Raw genomic sequence first — 15,478 nt, forward strand, 5'->3', positions numbered from 1 at the left:
GCAGGCAAATTCTATCAAACATTTAGAGAAGAGCAAACACCTATCCTTCTCAAACTCTTCCAAAATATAGCAGAAGGAGGAACACTCCCAAACTCATTCTGCAAGGTCACCATCACCCTGATACCAAAACCAGACAAAGATGTCACAAAGAAAGAAAACTACAGGCCAATATCACTGATGAATATAGATGCAAAATTCCTCAACAAAACACTAGCAAACAGAATGCAACAACACATTAAAAAGATCATACACCGTGATCAAGTGGGGTTTATTCCAGGAATGCAAGGATTCTTCAATATATGCAAATCAATCAATGTGATAAACCATATTAACAAATTGAAGGAGAAAAACCATATGATCATCTCAATAGATGCAGAAAAAGCTTTCAACAAAACCCATCACCCACTTATAATAAGAACCCTCCAGAAAGAGGGCAGAGAGGGAACTTACCTCAATATAATAAAGGCCATATATGACAAACAGTCAACATCACTTGCAATGGTGAAAAACTGAAACCATTTCCTCTAAGATCAGGAACAAGGCAAGGTTGTCCACTCTCACCAGTATTATTCAACATAGTTTTGGAAGTTTTAGCCACAGCAATCAGATACGAAAAAGAGATGAAAGGAATCCGAATCAGAAAAGAAGAAGTAAAGCTGTGACTGTGTGCAGATGACCTGATACTATACATAGAGAATCCTAAAGATGCTACCAGAAAACTACTAGAGCTAATCAATGAATTTGGTAAAGTAGCAGGATACAAAATTAATGCACAGGAATCTCTTGCATTCCTGTGCACTAATGATGAAATATCTGAAAGAGAAATTAAGGTAACACTCCCATTTACCATTGCAACAAAAATAATAAACCTACCTAAGGATACAAAAGACTTGTGTGCAGAAAACTATAAGACACTGATGAAAGAAATTAAAGATGATACAAACAGATGGAGAGATATACCATGTTCTTGGACTGGAAGAATCAACATTGTGAAAATGACTACAAAATCCAAAGCAATCAACAGATTCAATGCAATCCCTATCAAACTACGAATGGCATTTTTCACAGAACTAGAACAAAAAGTTTCACAATTTGTATGGAAACACAAAAGACCCCGAATAGCCAAAGCAATCTTGAGAAAGAAAACAGAGCAGGACGAATCAGGCTCCTGGCCTTCACACTATTCTACAAAGCTACAGTAATCAAGACAGTATGATACTGGCACAAAAACAGAAATGTAGATCAATGGAACAGGATAGAAAACCCAGCAATAAACCCACGCATATATCCTCACCATTTTTTGATAAAGGAGGCAAGAATATACAATGGAGAAAAGACAGCCTCTTCAGTAAGTGGTGCTGGGAAAACTGAACAGCTACATGTAAAAGCATGAAATTAGAACACTCCCTAACACCATACACAAAAATAAACTCAAAATGGATTAAAGACCTAATTGTAAGGCCAGACACTGTAAAATTCTTAGTGGAAAACATAGGCAGAACACTCTATGACGTCAATCACAGCAAGATGCTTTTTGACTCACCTTCTAGAGAAATGGAAATAAAAACAAAAATTAACAAATGGGACCTAATGAAACTTAAAAGCTTTTTCACAGCAAAGGAAACCATAAACAAGACAAAAAGACCACCCTCCGAATGGGAGAAAGTATTTGCAAATGAAGCAAGTGACAAAGATTACTCTTCAAAATTTACATGCAGCTCAATATCAAAAAAACAAACAACGCAATCCAAAAATGAGCAGAAGACCTAAATAGACATTTCTCCAAAGAACATATACAGATTGCCAACAAATGTATGAAAGAATGCTCAACATCACTAATCATTAGAGAAATGCAAATCAAAACTACAATGAGATATTATCTCACACTGGTCAGAATGGCCATCATCAAAAAATCTATAAACAATAAATGCTGGAGAGGGTGTGGAGAAATGGGAACCCTCTTGCACTATTGGTGGGAATGTACATTGATACAGCCACTATGGAGAACACAATGGAGGTTCCTTAAAAAACTAAAAATAGAACTACCATACGACCCAGCAATCCCACTACTGGGCATATACCCTGAGAAAACCACAATTCAAAAAGAGTCACGTACAATGTTCATTTCAGCTCTATTTACAATAGCCAGGACATGGAAGCAACCTGTGTCCATCGACAGATGAATGGATAAAGAAGATGTGGCACATATATACAATGGAATAATACTCAGCCATGAAAAGAAACGAAATTGAGTTATTCGTAGTGACGTGGATGGACCTAGAGTCTGTCACACAGAGTGAAGTAAGTCAGAAAGAGAAAAACAAATACTGTATTCTAACACATATATATGGAATCTAAAAAAAAAAATGGTTCTGAAGAACGTAGGGGCAGGACAGGAATAAAGATGCAGATGTAGAGAATGGAGTTGAGGACATGGGATGGGGGAAGGTTAAGCTGGAACGAAGTGAGAGAGTGGCATTGACATATATATACTACAAAATGTAAAATAGATACCTAGTGGGAAGCGGCTGCATAGCACAGGGAGATCAGCTCAGTGCTTTGTGACCACCTAGAGGGGTGGGATACGGAAGGTGGAAGGGAGACGCAAGAGAGAGGGGATATGGGGATATATGTATATGGATAGCTGTTTCACTTTATTATACAGCAGAAACTAACACACCATTGTAAAGCAATTATACTCCAATAAAGATGTGAAAAGGGCTTCCCTGGTGGCACAGTGGTTGAGAGTCCGCCTGCTGATGCAGGGGACACGGGTTCATGCCCCGGTCCGGGAAGTTCACACATGCTGCGGAGCGGCTGGGCCCGTGAGCCATGGCCACTGAGCATGCGCATCTGGAGCCTGTGCTCCTCAACGGGAGAGGCCACAACAGTGAGAGGTCCGCATACTGTGGAAAAAAAAAAAAAAAAAGATGTGATAAAAGAAATTTTGGTACCTGGAAATGGGGTGCCCTTGAAGCAAAAATTTTTAAATGTGAGAGTGGCTTTAGAATAAGGAAGACAGAGGCTGGAAAATTTTGATGAGTGTAATAGAGAAAGTCTAAATTGCCTTGAAAATATTTAGTAGAAATATTGATGTTGATGACTCTGTTACTGAGGACTTAGAAGTAAGGATCATGACAGAGAAAATGTATATTACATCAGAGAATACCTAAATCGTCATGAACAGACTGTTGGTAGAAATATGATGGCAAAGTCACTGCCACTGAGAGACAGATGGAAATGAGGAATCAATGATTGGAAACCAGAAGAAAGGGAATCCATTTTATATAGTGGCAGAAAGGGCAGCTGAATTGTGTCTTGCAATTATGTATAAAGAAAAACTTGCAAACAAAGGACTTGGATATTTAGCTGAGGAGATTTCAACCAAAGTGGTAAGATCTAGTTTCTTCTTGCTTCTATAGTACAAGAAATAGTAGAGGAAACAGATAATTTGAGGAACTGTTAAGCAAAAAGGAACCAGAACTTGATAATTTAGGAAATTTCCAGCTAATCCATCTTGCAAAAGATCTATTGGGTAAAGCACTTTAAAGACCTAAAAAAATGGTGGAATATATCATGTTCATAGATTGAAAAATGTAATGATTGATTCTCCACAAGTTAATCATAATTTTAATCAATATCCCAGGAGGATTGCTATAAAAATTGACTAGCTGTTTTAAACATTTTTAACAGAAACATAAGGTCAAGAAAAGTCAAGACCCTCTTGAAGAACAAAGCTAGAAGATTTATGGTGTCAGATATGAAGATGTATTAAGAAGCTATAGTAATTAAGAGAGCATAGTATTGACATTAGACAGACAAATAGGCCAGTGGAACGGAATAGAGAGTCCAGGGATGCACAACATATAAGGGGCACTTAATATAAGAAGGACAAGGCAAAGCGAAAAATGGACTTTCAATAAACAGTATGGTTCAATTAGATATCCATATGAATCTGTACCATTACATCACAAAATACATAAAAATCAATTCCAGATAGATGGTAGATCTAAATATTAAAGGGAGAACAATAAAACTTTTAAAAGAAAACACAGGAGAATATCTTCATGAACCAAGGGTCGGCAAAGGTTTCTTAGGTGGGACATACAAGGCATTAATAATAAAGGGAAAGATTGATAAATTGGACTGTATTCAAACTAACAATGTTTGTTCATCCAAAGACACAATTAAAAGAGTGAAAATACAAGACACGCAGAAAAAGATAACCAAGAAAAGACTAATTTCAGAGCATATCTTATGAATCAATAAGAAAAAGACTTGCTGCCTAATCTTTTTAATGGGTAAATAACTTGAGCAAGCACTTTAGAAAAGGTACTTGAAAAGGTACTCAACCTCACTAATCACTAGAGAGATATAAATTAAAACCATGACATTGAATGACTATCATTAAAAAGTGAAAATATACCAAATGTTGAGGATGTGGAGTAATGGGAACTTTAAAAAAACATTGCTTGCAGTGTACATTGGATTGGTACTCTTTGGAAGATTATATGGTCAATTGAATTATGGGTTCGAATTCTTCATTTCTGTATAATAGAATTATATATCCACACACTAACAAAGACCTCATTACGGGTGGAGTGAATTTCCCCCATCCCTTGGGTTGACCATGTGACTTGTATTAACCATTGGGTTGCTGATGGACATTATGTGAGCAGAGACTTGAAATGTGCTTTTGCAGTTAGGCATACCATCTTGGTTCCAGCCTTGAGAAAAAGCTTGGCTGAGCCTTAAGAAGAATGTGCCTTGAGGAGCCTCTGGTCCAAGAAGGATGGGAGACACATGGAATAGATCTGAACCCAGTGTCTGGCTTGAAGCCAAGTCCAGCTGAGCCCAGCTTAGAACAGCAGTACCCCAGCCAACACACAGACGTGTGAGAGGTAACTTCTTATTGTTGTATGTTGTTAATCTTGATGTGGTTAATTATAGAGCATTATTGAAATAATAGCTGATTAATATATATATGCTCTACCTACTAAAGCTCAATATGTCTACTCCATGACTCAGCAATCCTACTGCTGTATGTATCTCCTAAATTTATATCCAACAGAAATACAAGCATAGACACACCAAATGTATGAGTGCTCACATGGGTACTTCCCTGGGGGCGCAGTGGTTGGGAATCTGCCTGCCAATGGGACACGGGCTTGAGCCCTTATCCAGGAAGATCCCACATGCTGCAGAGCAACTAAGCCCGTGCACCACAACTACTGAGCCTGCACTCTAGAGCCCGCAGGGCACAACTACTGAGCCCATGCACCACCATTACTGAAACCTGCACGCCTAGAGCCAGTGCTCTGCGACAAGAGAAGCCACCACAATGAGAAGCCTGTGCACCACAGCAAAGAGTAGCTCCCACTTGCTGCAACTAGAGAAAGCCCGCGTGCAGCAGCGAAGACCCAGCGCAGCCAAAAATAAATAAATAAATTAATTAATTTTTAAAAATCTATACATTAAAAACAAAAAGAGTGCTCATGGGAGCATCATTCAAAATAGACAAACACTGGAAACAACTCAACTATGCATCAATGCAGAATGATAAGCAAATGGTAGTACACGTACGCAGTGAAGACTGCATAGTAAAGAAGATGAATGAGCTATCCGTACACCAACCAACACAGACAAATCTCACAAAGATAATGTTAAACAAAAGAAATTCAGGCCTAAAGTAATTCATATTGTATCATTCTCTTTACACAAAATTTACAACAAAATTAATTTGTGGAGTTAGAAGTCAAAATAGGAGTTATTTGGGGGCAGGAGTAAGGCCAAGAGCACACTGGGGCGCTAGGAATTTTCTAGTTCTTGATCTTCGTAGTGGTCATGTGGGTTCATTGTGGGAAAATTCAGGAAAGTGCACTCCTGTGGCATGTACAATTTTATGAACATATGTTATACTACAATAAAATTAAAATTTTGTTATTTGCAAAAAAAAAAAAAAATCATTGGGACACCAGTAGACTCAGCCTCTAGTCCTTCCTGTTCCATGAATTCAATTGCCTCCAAAGTGAAACGAGCAAGCTCACCATTTGGGGAAAAGGAAGAAAATATTAGGGCAATTATTTAATTGTTTATCTTTTGAAAAAAATAAGAAAAGCTTTGCTGGTACAAAGCTTGACACTCTCACCCTTCTTTGGCTCTTATGTCAGAGGGTCACGTGCCGCGTAATGTACAGAGAGGACCCTCATGGACAAGTTCCATGATGGGTGAGAGACAGCAGCAGCTTCCTTGCACATCCATTCACTGTCAGCATATTACCCTGTACCTGGATAAGTGGATTTGGGCACTTTATGGTCCAGTTTTAACCAAACCAATCATCACAAAATGGAGAAATGGTTAAAAATATTCCTGCAGAGACACTGCAGACTGAGCACAGTATGAGTACAAGAGAAAAACAGCAGAGTTGTTGCTTTTCCTCCTGATACTCAACCCCATCACAAGATAGAAATAATGAAGTCAGTCAAAAACCCTCAAAATTTAAAAAAAAAGATGAACTGTGGAATTAAAAATTCATATTAATAATGAACTTCATCTAAGTATATAATGTGCCCCAAGAGGCTAGTATGCATGCCGTCAACATAGTACAAAGTCATCACAACTAATGCAACAACAAATATTATTTACTTCATCATTACCTCATTCTTTATTTCTATTATATATTTTTTTCATAATGTGTACAATATGTCAATGTAGTAGTTCATGTATATCAAATATACATGTTCAATATACAAAATTAAATATATGTATATATGGGGAGTACATGCTCATTTTTTTATTGATGGAATAATAAAATCAGAATCACAATCAGAATGTTCTAGAGACCACTGCAAACTGTAAGATGCTGAGCTAGTTACTAATGCTCTCTGGGATGAAATTAGATTGTCTGTAAAATAAGGAACATTGAATGTAAAGAAGCTGAATACATCTTAGACCAGTTCCTATTCTAGTGTTCTATGAGTCTATCATTTTATGCCCGAAAAGTAATTTTCCAAAATCTATAAAAAAATAATTTGGAAATTAAAAGGAGAATTAACACAGAGTGCCCATTATGAGCCACACCCAGGTGAGGGGAGCAGCTTTGTGTACATAACTCGTTCAATCACAGCAGACCCATGAGGAAGATATTGTTCTCATTTTCCAGATGAGGAAATAGAGTCAGATATGAAATAAATGTCAGATAGGGAAACAGACTCAGAGAGGTCACATTATGGAGGAGTTGGGAATTTAAAACCAAGATCTGGCTCATTGCAAACTTCTTCCCACCCCATCACCTTACCATTCTGAAGCAGAACACAAAATTTATGTTTAGGCTTTTACATGACTGTTATGTTTATTTATATGAAATGCTCTGTTCCATTTTCCTTTGGAAGTGCCAGTGATCTTTATAATTATCACTGCTAACTTCTATACCTCATCGTCTGGTACATTGCCAGGCACAAGTTGGCATTCCATAAATACTTGTGGAAAAAAAGTCCAAATAAATGAAGGAAGGAAGGAAGGAATAACATGGTAGAACATATTCCATGTTAACACTTTTTTGTGAACAAAGAAACTCTCCTACTCTGAATTTTGATTTTGCCATGAAAAAATACATCCAGTATGAGCCTTCCTTCAGATCTATATTGCGCTGAATACAGAACCAAAACATGCATTTAAATCACTTATATCTAACTTTTTATGATGCCATTGGGAATGGTGTTCTTTTTGCATTTGCAGTTAAAGGGTAGAACAGATGGTGGAAGTTTAGTTTTAAGTGATGGGCCCATTAAAATAACTTATGGTGTTGAGTGGTTGTTCCCTCTAATGGCTCCATTCATTATATCTGAGTTTGCAAGCTCCGAAATACTTGGGAAGGAAATAGGACTTCAGGAAATGTTTGCTATATCAAGAGCTTTGCCGCATTAGGTTTGCAGACCAACAAACTCTATCCTTCAGAGTAAGAGCTTGCTAGAGGCTTGGCTAAATAGGATGTTTGAATCATGGAGAGCCCACCCTGGTAAGGACCTTCCCAAGAGAACTGGGATTAGGAAAGAAGGTTCAGGGAAAAAGTATCAAGCTCCCTTGAACTACATTCTTTCCCCTCTTTTTCTGTCCTCTGTGAGATGGGTTTGACTAAAGAATTTCAGCGTTACCAAAACAAACGTAAAGACAAGGATGAAGGTGGAAAAGCCACAAATGTCAAATCGGAGTCTGGCAAAGAGCAAGGCTGAGAACCAACTGCAAAAGCTCCTTCACCTCTTAACAGAGCCTAACAGTGAGGAAGTTCACAGCAGAAGCCGGGTCACATCAAGTCCTTTCTATCTACTGAACTATCTCCCGTTCACCTCAGTTTGTCCGGCCAAATGGTGGCGTAAAACACGCATCCTGGACCAGAAATCAGGACATCTGAGTTTGTAATAATGGCTGTCAGCAAGTGCTAAGTGACACACTCAATGCCAGGGAATTCAGATACATTAACTCATCTAATCTTCTCAACAACTCAGTGATTAATATTGTCTTCTTTTTTGCAATTGACAAAACTGAGTATGCCCAAGTCACCAAGCCACTAATTGTGGCTCTAGGGTCCAAACCTAAGCCTGTGTGACTCCAAAGTCTTCAACTCACTATCTCACACTCTCAGCGCTGACACAACCCACAGGAAATTTTGTCTTAAATAAAATGATGGGTCGGGGCTGGAAAATATCTACCATCAGGTCCAGTTATAACATGCCATGATTACCCCATGACATTACAAAAGTGAACAACTTTTGTAATATTTTATCATAGGATATTTAATACTAATCCCATAAACATAAATGGAGTTCTGGGGTGCAGGTTAGATTCTAAATATTGGGGACCTGATTACAGATTAGATGTGACCACTGTCCATATTGGCAAGAAGCAGAGAGCATATTCAAGCTGGGTAAGTTACAGAGAAGATAATAAAAGGGATATTTGCAAAGAGATGAGCAGGGATAGGCAAGCCAACAAGGAACAGTGCAGACACTCGTCTCCTGTCCAATGCCTTTCTCCTTGTAGCTATGCTCGCTAAGGTCCTGTTATCCTCCTCTTCTTTCCCTTGCAGGGTGAGAGGTGAGCTGCTCCTCGCTAACCCTAGGCCCAGGTGCTGCAAGTCCCTTTATTATCCTCTCCTTAACTTTAGAAAGAGGGGACTGCAGAATCAAACCTGCATCCCAGAAAGCTGGCATGAAGTCAAACGTGCAACCCCTCTTCCTAAACCACTTCAGTGGGGAAATGTCAGACATTCCAGGGTTGGAAACTTACAGGCAGCTGCATCTTTGAGGGCAGGTTCACAATAAACGCTGGCCATCAAGACTGCTCTTTCTGACCTTATATATCCAACAAACATTTATTGACTTTATAAATTCAATAAGCATTTATTGACCAAACTCAGTCCGAACACTGGGGTTACAAAAAGTAATTAAGCCCAGAAAGTTGACACATCAACACAGGCATTTACAATACAGAAGGAATATTGCAAGAGTCGTAGTTCTAAAGTATATGAACACTAATCCCAAAAAAGCTTCCTGGAGGAGGGCACACATGCCTGAGTCTTGACGGACAGAGGAGATAGTGTTACTTGAAGAAACAAGGGACAAGAGTGTTCAAGCCAAGATAGCAAAGGGTACACAAACCTAAAGGTGAGAAACAGCTTGGGTTCCAGGGCCTGTGAAATGTCAAATGGGAGATGTCTAGTTATCCAATAGCTGTAGCTGGTGTTGGAGATGGAAATGTGCCATCATCCATGAGAATGAGGAAGGTCACCAGGGAAAGTGTATAAAGATAGAAGAATAAAACAGCGGCAAACTACATGAGGTTTGTGTTAGGCAGCAGGATGACCCCCGGGGACGTCGACACCCTAGTCCGTGGAACCTGTGAATATATTACCTCACATGGAAAAGGACTTTGCAGATGGTGCAATGAAGGATTTTAAAATGGGAGATTATCCTGGATTGTGTAGGTGGACCCAGTGTAATCACAAGGGTCCTTATAAGTGAAAGAGAGAAGCAGAATCATTAGAGTCAGTGAGAGATTTGAAGATACCATATGGATGGCTTTGAAGACGGAGGAAGGGGCCACAGGCCAAGGAGTTCAGGCAGCCTTTAGGAGCTGGAAAAGGTAAGGAAACAGATTCTCACCTGTAGTCTCCAGAAGGAATGCAGCCCTGCCAATGCCTTGATTTTAGCCCAGTAAAACCCATTCTGGACTTCTGACATGTAGAACTGTAAGATAATAAACGTGTGTTGTGTTAAACCACTATGTTTGTGGCAATTTTTATTTTAAGAGAAGGGGATTGACCCACTAGTACTAACAAAGAAAGATTTTCTAGACATATTGTCAATTTATAAAAACAAGCTGCAAAAGTATGTTTACTTAAGATTTTTTAGAACTCCATAAAACCAAACTGTATGCTTGTGGATTTATAAGTAAAAGTCTAGAACCATTCCTACAAAGCCAAAACAGTGGTGACCTCTGGGGCGAGGGAAGGGCCTCAAGATTTCAGATAAATATCAAGGAAAAGTCTGGCTTAAGCTGCAGTCTTAAAAAGCATAAATGAAATAATGAAATAAATCCATATTTACTAGCATAATCCAAACATATCGAAGTAGAAATTTTCTTTGGGTACATAGGTGTGTATGTAAAGGTTGAGAAAATATAATCACAGATGAATCCCACCAAAGGATGACCCCAGTCACCTCTGCAGTATAGAGAGGGGCCAAGGATAGTATTTAAGGGGAGCTTTGGCTTCATCTGTATATGATGAATGGTTTTAAACAGATATATTTATGTTTTCATTGTGTAAATAGTAGAAAGTCAAATATTTTTAAAAATCCTTTAAATAGTGAAGAATATGGCCTGAACACAAATCGCTGGGCTATTTTTTTTAATGTTTTAGCAAAGGAAGAGGAGTGAGCCAAAGGGACTAGAAGGAACAGCAAAGGGAGAAAAGTATTTCAAGAAAGTGTCCAGAAGTTTCAACCATGTTAAGTGCTACTGAAGTATGAAAAGTAATACAAAGGCTTAAAAAAAAATCCATTGGGTTTAGCCCACAAAAGACACTGGTGACCTCAGAGGCTGAGGGGTCAATGGGGAAGTCAGAAGTGGTGAGGGAGAAGGTGGCCAGGTCGTTAGGCAAACTATTGAATATAATGGAGAGAGAGAGTGATGGCAACCAGAAAGTATCAGGGCGCGTTTTCCAAGATGGCAGAAGCTGGGGGATATTTAGGTGCTGATGAGAGGGAGATAGAGGAAAAGGGAGGCTGGCTGCAGAGGGAGGAGATAATGAAAGGAGGCATAGAGCAAGGTGCCTGAGGAGGTGAGACGGGAGGTGATCTACACACAGGCAGAGGGCTTCTCCTTGCCCTCTCTTCAAGTCTGCCACTATACCCTGAGTCAACATTTTAAAAAGTAAATGTGATCCCATGCTAAATTCCTTCCATCCTTCCTTTTCCCTCAGGACAGTATCTACACCAAACCTCCCCAGGCTTATCTTTCACCAAATCCAGTCCTCCAACTTTCTAACCACATTGAGTTTCTTGTAGCTTCCCAGAGATGCCTGTCTTTTCTTGACTCTGAGCCTATGCCAGTCCCTCTCCCAGGAATCATCTTCCTCCAGCTCTTCACTGGATGAACCCCTGTTCATCTTTCATATCGCAGAGGAGACTTCACTTCCTCCAGCATGTCTTCTCTGGCTTCCCAATCTGATTAGATTCCTTCATATATGCTCCCATCATCACTTCTACTTTCCCATCATAGCATTAGCACACTGAGTCAGAATAGCAAGGTTTTTGGTCTGTCTCCTGCCATTAGATTTTGCACATCATGAGATGGGTGCCAGGTTTTATTCACCAATGGGTTCCCAGTGCCTCACACCATGCCTGGAACACAAGACACATTCAACAAATATTTGGTGAATATTATTGAAAATCAGGCTTCCAAATCCTGAGCCCTTCCCACTAGGACTCTCTTGTCTGTAACACAAAAGGTTAAAAACATGGCATGCATATATTTGGAAAAGGGGATTTATTCATGACAAGCTAATGAGCCAACCACTTAGTATCATTAAACAGGAAGCATTTATCCCTATGGCCTGAAAAGAGTCTATTTTGATGAAGGACGTGCCAGGCTTTTTAACATCAATGCCAAATTATTTTTTAATCAGCTCGCAGGTACTGTCAATAGGAAAGTCCATTGTTGATTATAAATGAGAATGAAGATAGGAGAAGTGCTTCCTCCAGGATTTTAAAATTATCTTGTAGCTATTACATAATCAAGGTAATCTTGAGTACGTTTGGTCCAATATCTAATCTGCTGTTAGTCCTACCCACTGTGTTTTTCATCTCAGACATTATAATTTCCATCTCTAGAATTTTGATTTGGGTCTTTAAAAAATCTCTTCTATGGCTCTACTTACCATGTTCAGTCTTTTCTCTGGCTTCTTAAATAAATGCTCTACAAATGTAATAACTTTTAATGTCCTGTATATTAATCCCAACATCTGTGTTACTATTTCTGGATGAGTTTCAATTGACTGATATCTCTCCTAATTATGGGTCATGTTTTCTTACTTCTTTGCATACCTGATAGTTTTTGATTGGGTGACAAATAGGATGAGTTTTTCCCCACCATTGAGGCAAAACTGTTATTCATAAATGCCTTGTGAATTATGAGGATTTCCGAGTTGTCTTATGGGAACAGGAACCCTTCCCATCTCTGTGCAAGTTCTGGCCACTTCCCTCTAATCCTTTTGAGTGGTTCTTTCCCTGGTCTTGAAGAGTTTCCTTGCAGGCATGCATTGGTCATTACACAACTGTGTACTCAAGGGAGACCCTCTGTAGCTCCCCAGAGTTCTCTGTGAGCAGCGTTTTCCTCTTTGGTACTCTACCCTGAGAACCTTAAATGTGTGGGCTTCCTGGGACTTCCAGTTCTGTTTCTTCAACTCCTAAAGTTTCCTGGGCTCTACCTGGCTTCCCATTCCCTCAGCTGTGGCTGGAAACTTGGGCACAGCCTGGATGACTCTCTAGGACTGTGCTACAGCTGTGACCTGGAGCTTCCTGTCTCTGCCTCTCTGTTAGATTGTCTGTTCCCTGGACCCCCTGTTTTCCTATTTCTTGGTTTACTCCCCTTCTTGCTAAAATATATCTTCCAATAGCTTCAAAAGAATGGACGTATGGGAAATACAAATTCTTAATCTTTTCCAGTCCAAGAATGGCTTTAGTTTACACTTAGGCTTGACTGAGGGATACCTCAGTAGAGAATTATTTGTTGGAAATAATTTTCTTTCAGAATTTTGAGGCCATTCCTCTGTCTTCTCGCATCTTATGTCACTATTGTATTTTCTAATAGTCATTCTGAATTTAATTTATTTGTATTGACTTGTTTTTCATCTAAAGACTTTGATTCTTATCATTCTCACTAGCTGACTGAAATTTCCTGATGATGTGCCTCCTGTGGGTCTCTTTTCATTCATTGTGATAGGGACGTGGGGGCATCTTCAATCTAAAGAGCAATGTCCTTCTATTTGAGAAATTTCTCTGTACTATTTCTTTGATAATTTCCTCCCAATTTTTCTTCTCTTTATTCTTTCTGGAATTCCCATTAGCTGGATATTAGATCCCCTAGATTGGGTCTCTGATTTTTCTTATCTCTCTATCCTAATGTTTACTTCTTTGATTTTAGGTCCAGTTTTGGAAAGATTTTCTTGACATTTCTATCAATCTTCCTATTTAATTTTTTATTTCAATTATTATATTTTTTTAAATCAAAGAGTTATTTTTCTTATTGCTCCTTTATGTCATTCTGTTCTTTTTCATGGATTCAATATCTTGCTTTATATTCCTAAAGATACCAATAATGAAATTTCTAAATGTTCTTTTGTTGTCTCTATTGCCTTTCTTTCTTCTGGGGATCCTTTTTCTCTGTTTCTATCTCTGCCTTTCATGTTAGCATCTTTCACAGATTTTTCAAGTATCGAGAGATACTTGATATTTGAGAATGAGGCCCTAGGACATGAGTGGAAGTTCTGTGCTGGTAAGCCTTACCCAGGTGGATCAGAGGCAAACTGGGTTTTCCACTGCGGAGACACTACATGGTCAGGGTGTCAGTATCTGTAGCCATCTTCCCTTAAGCAATTCCATTTCTCCAAAGAAGAATCTTGTGATCTGTATGTGTGTTGGTGGCAGTGAGAAGAGGATGGAATACTCCCGGCTGGTGAAGATCTGGAAGCAAGTCAGGGACTGGGGGCAGCTTGCAGTGTCTCACTGTTCAGTCTGTAGACTTTTACTAAATTTTTATTTCAACCTGATGCCTCACTCCTCCACTCCGCTCCAACTGGTATCCTCAAAGCCTGAATCTGAACCTCCAGTCCCATGGAGAACGGAAGAGGGGCTGTTTCCTGGCAGCAAGAGGTGGGGGTCGGGGGTGTCTGAGGTCTTATGTTCTGTATCAGACTTTCAATCAATTCTTGTGTTTTTAGTCTTGATGTTCTCCTCTGACCTTTAGCCGTTCACGCTGTTTCCAAGTTCCCAAATTTTCTTGCATTCTGTACGGTAAACACAGGCTTGCTTTCCATCATCATCCCTCCCTGTAGGCTCCCAGGCACTGCTTCGTTTACCCCGTTGTGTCACTTACCCCTCCTCCACATGCTCTGACAGCATGTTGCTAGTTCTCATTTGCTCTTTTCTCCCTTCCCCATTCTTCCTTTTTCTCTTTTATTCCTTTCTCTTCAGTTTAGTGGAGATCCCGCGGGGAGCTGAGGTAGATGTAAGAATTCAATACTATATATCCCAAACAAATTACATGCATTTTCTTGTTTAATTCTTGCAGCAATCCTGTGAGATGAATAGTAATTATTCCCATTAGACAGAGAGACCGAGGCTCAAAAATACTAAGGCATTTGCTTAGGTGACATGGCCAGTAGGTGGCAGAGCCAAGATTCGTAACCAGTTCTGACTCCAAAAACCATGAATTTACCACATATGATACTGTTCTGAGTTGAAGGGTGGACGCATGGACATTCAGATTTATCCGTTCTATTAATCATTGGCATCTGAGTACCCAGAACTCACTTACCCAACCTTTCTTGGATTCCCAAAACCTTGTGGTCCATGTGCATACAATCCCAGTGTATCCAACCTTGGCCTCCAATGTCCTGCATTACTGGAAGAATTACTGGAACACCCAACCAATTGGACACACTGCAAAGGCCTTTCCATCTTTGCACCGCATTTCTTTCGTTAAGTACTTAAACTTGGGCAACACCATGTGCTGAGCTTTGGGTAAGATGTGCTCCGATGAAGCAAAAAACACTTTGAAGTGTTCATATCTAGTTGGGGAGAGAGACCCCTGAGAGTGAGACACAAAGAGAAAAGAACAAATTGTGATAATGTGACCTTATAGAAAAGAACCTGCTTTAGCTGGGATTTCAGTGAAGGCCTTAATGAAGAGGCAATGTTTG

The sequence above is a fragment of the Monodon monoceros genome, unplaced genomic scaffold, assembly GCF_005190385.1.
Source record: "Monodon monoceros isolate NGI ecotype Baffin Bay Population unplaced genomic scaffold, NGI_Narwhal_1 Super_Scaffold_20, whole genome shotgun sequence".
In the NCBI taxonomy this organism is placed as follows: domain Eukaryota; kingdom Metazoa; phylum Chordata; class Mammalia; order Artiodactyla; family Monodontidae; genus Monodon; species Monodon monoceros.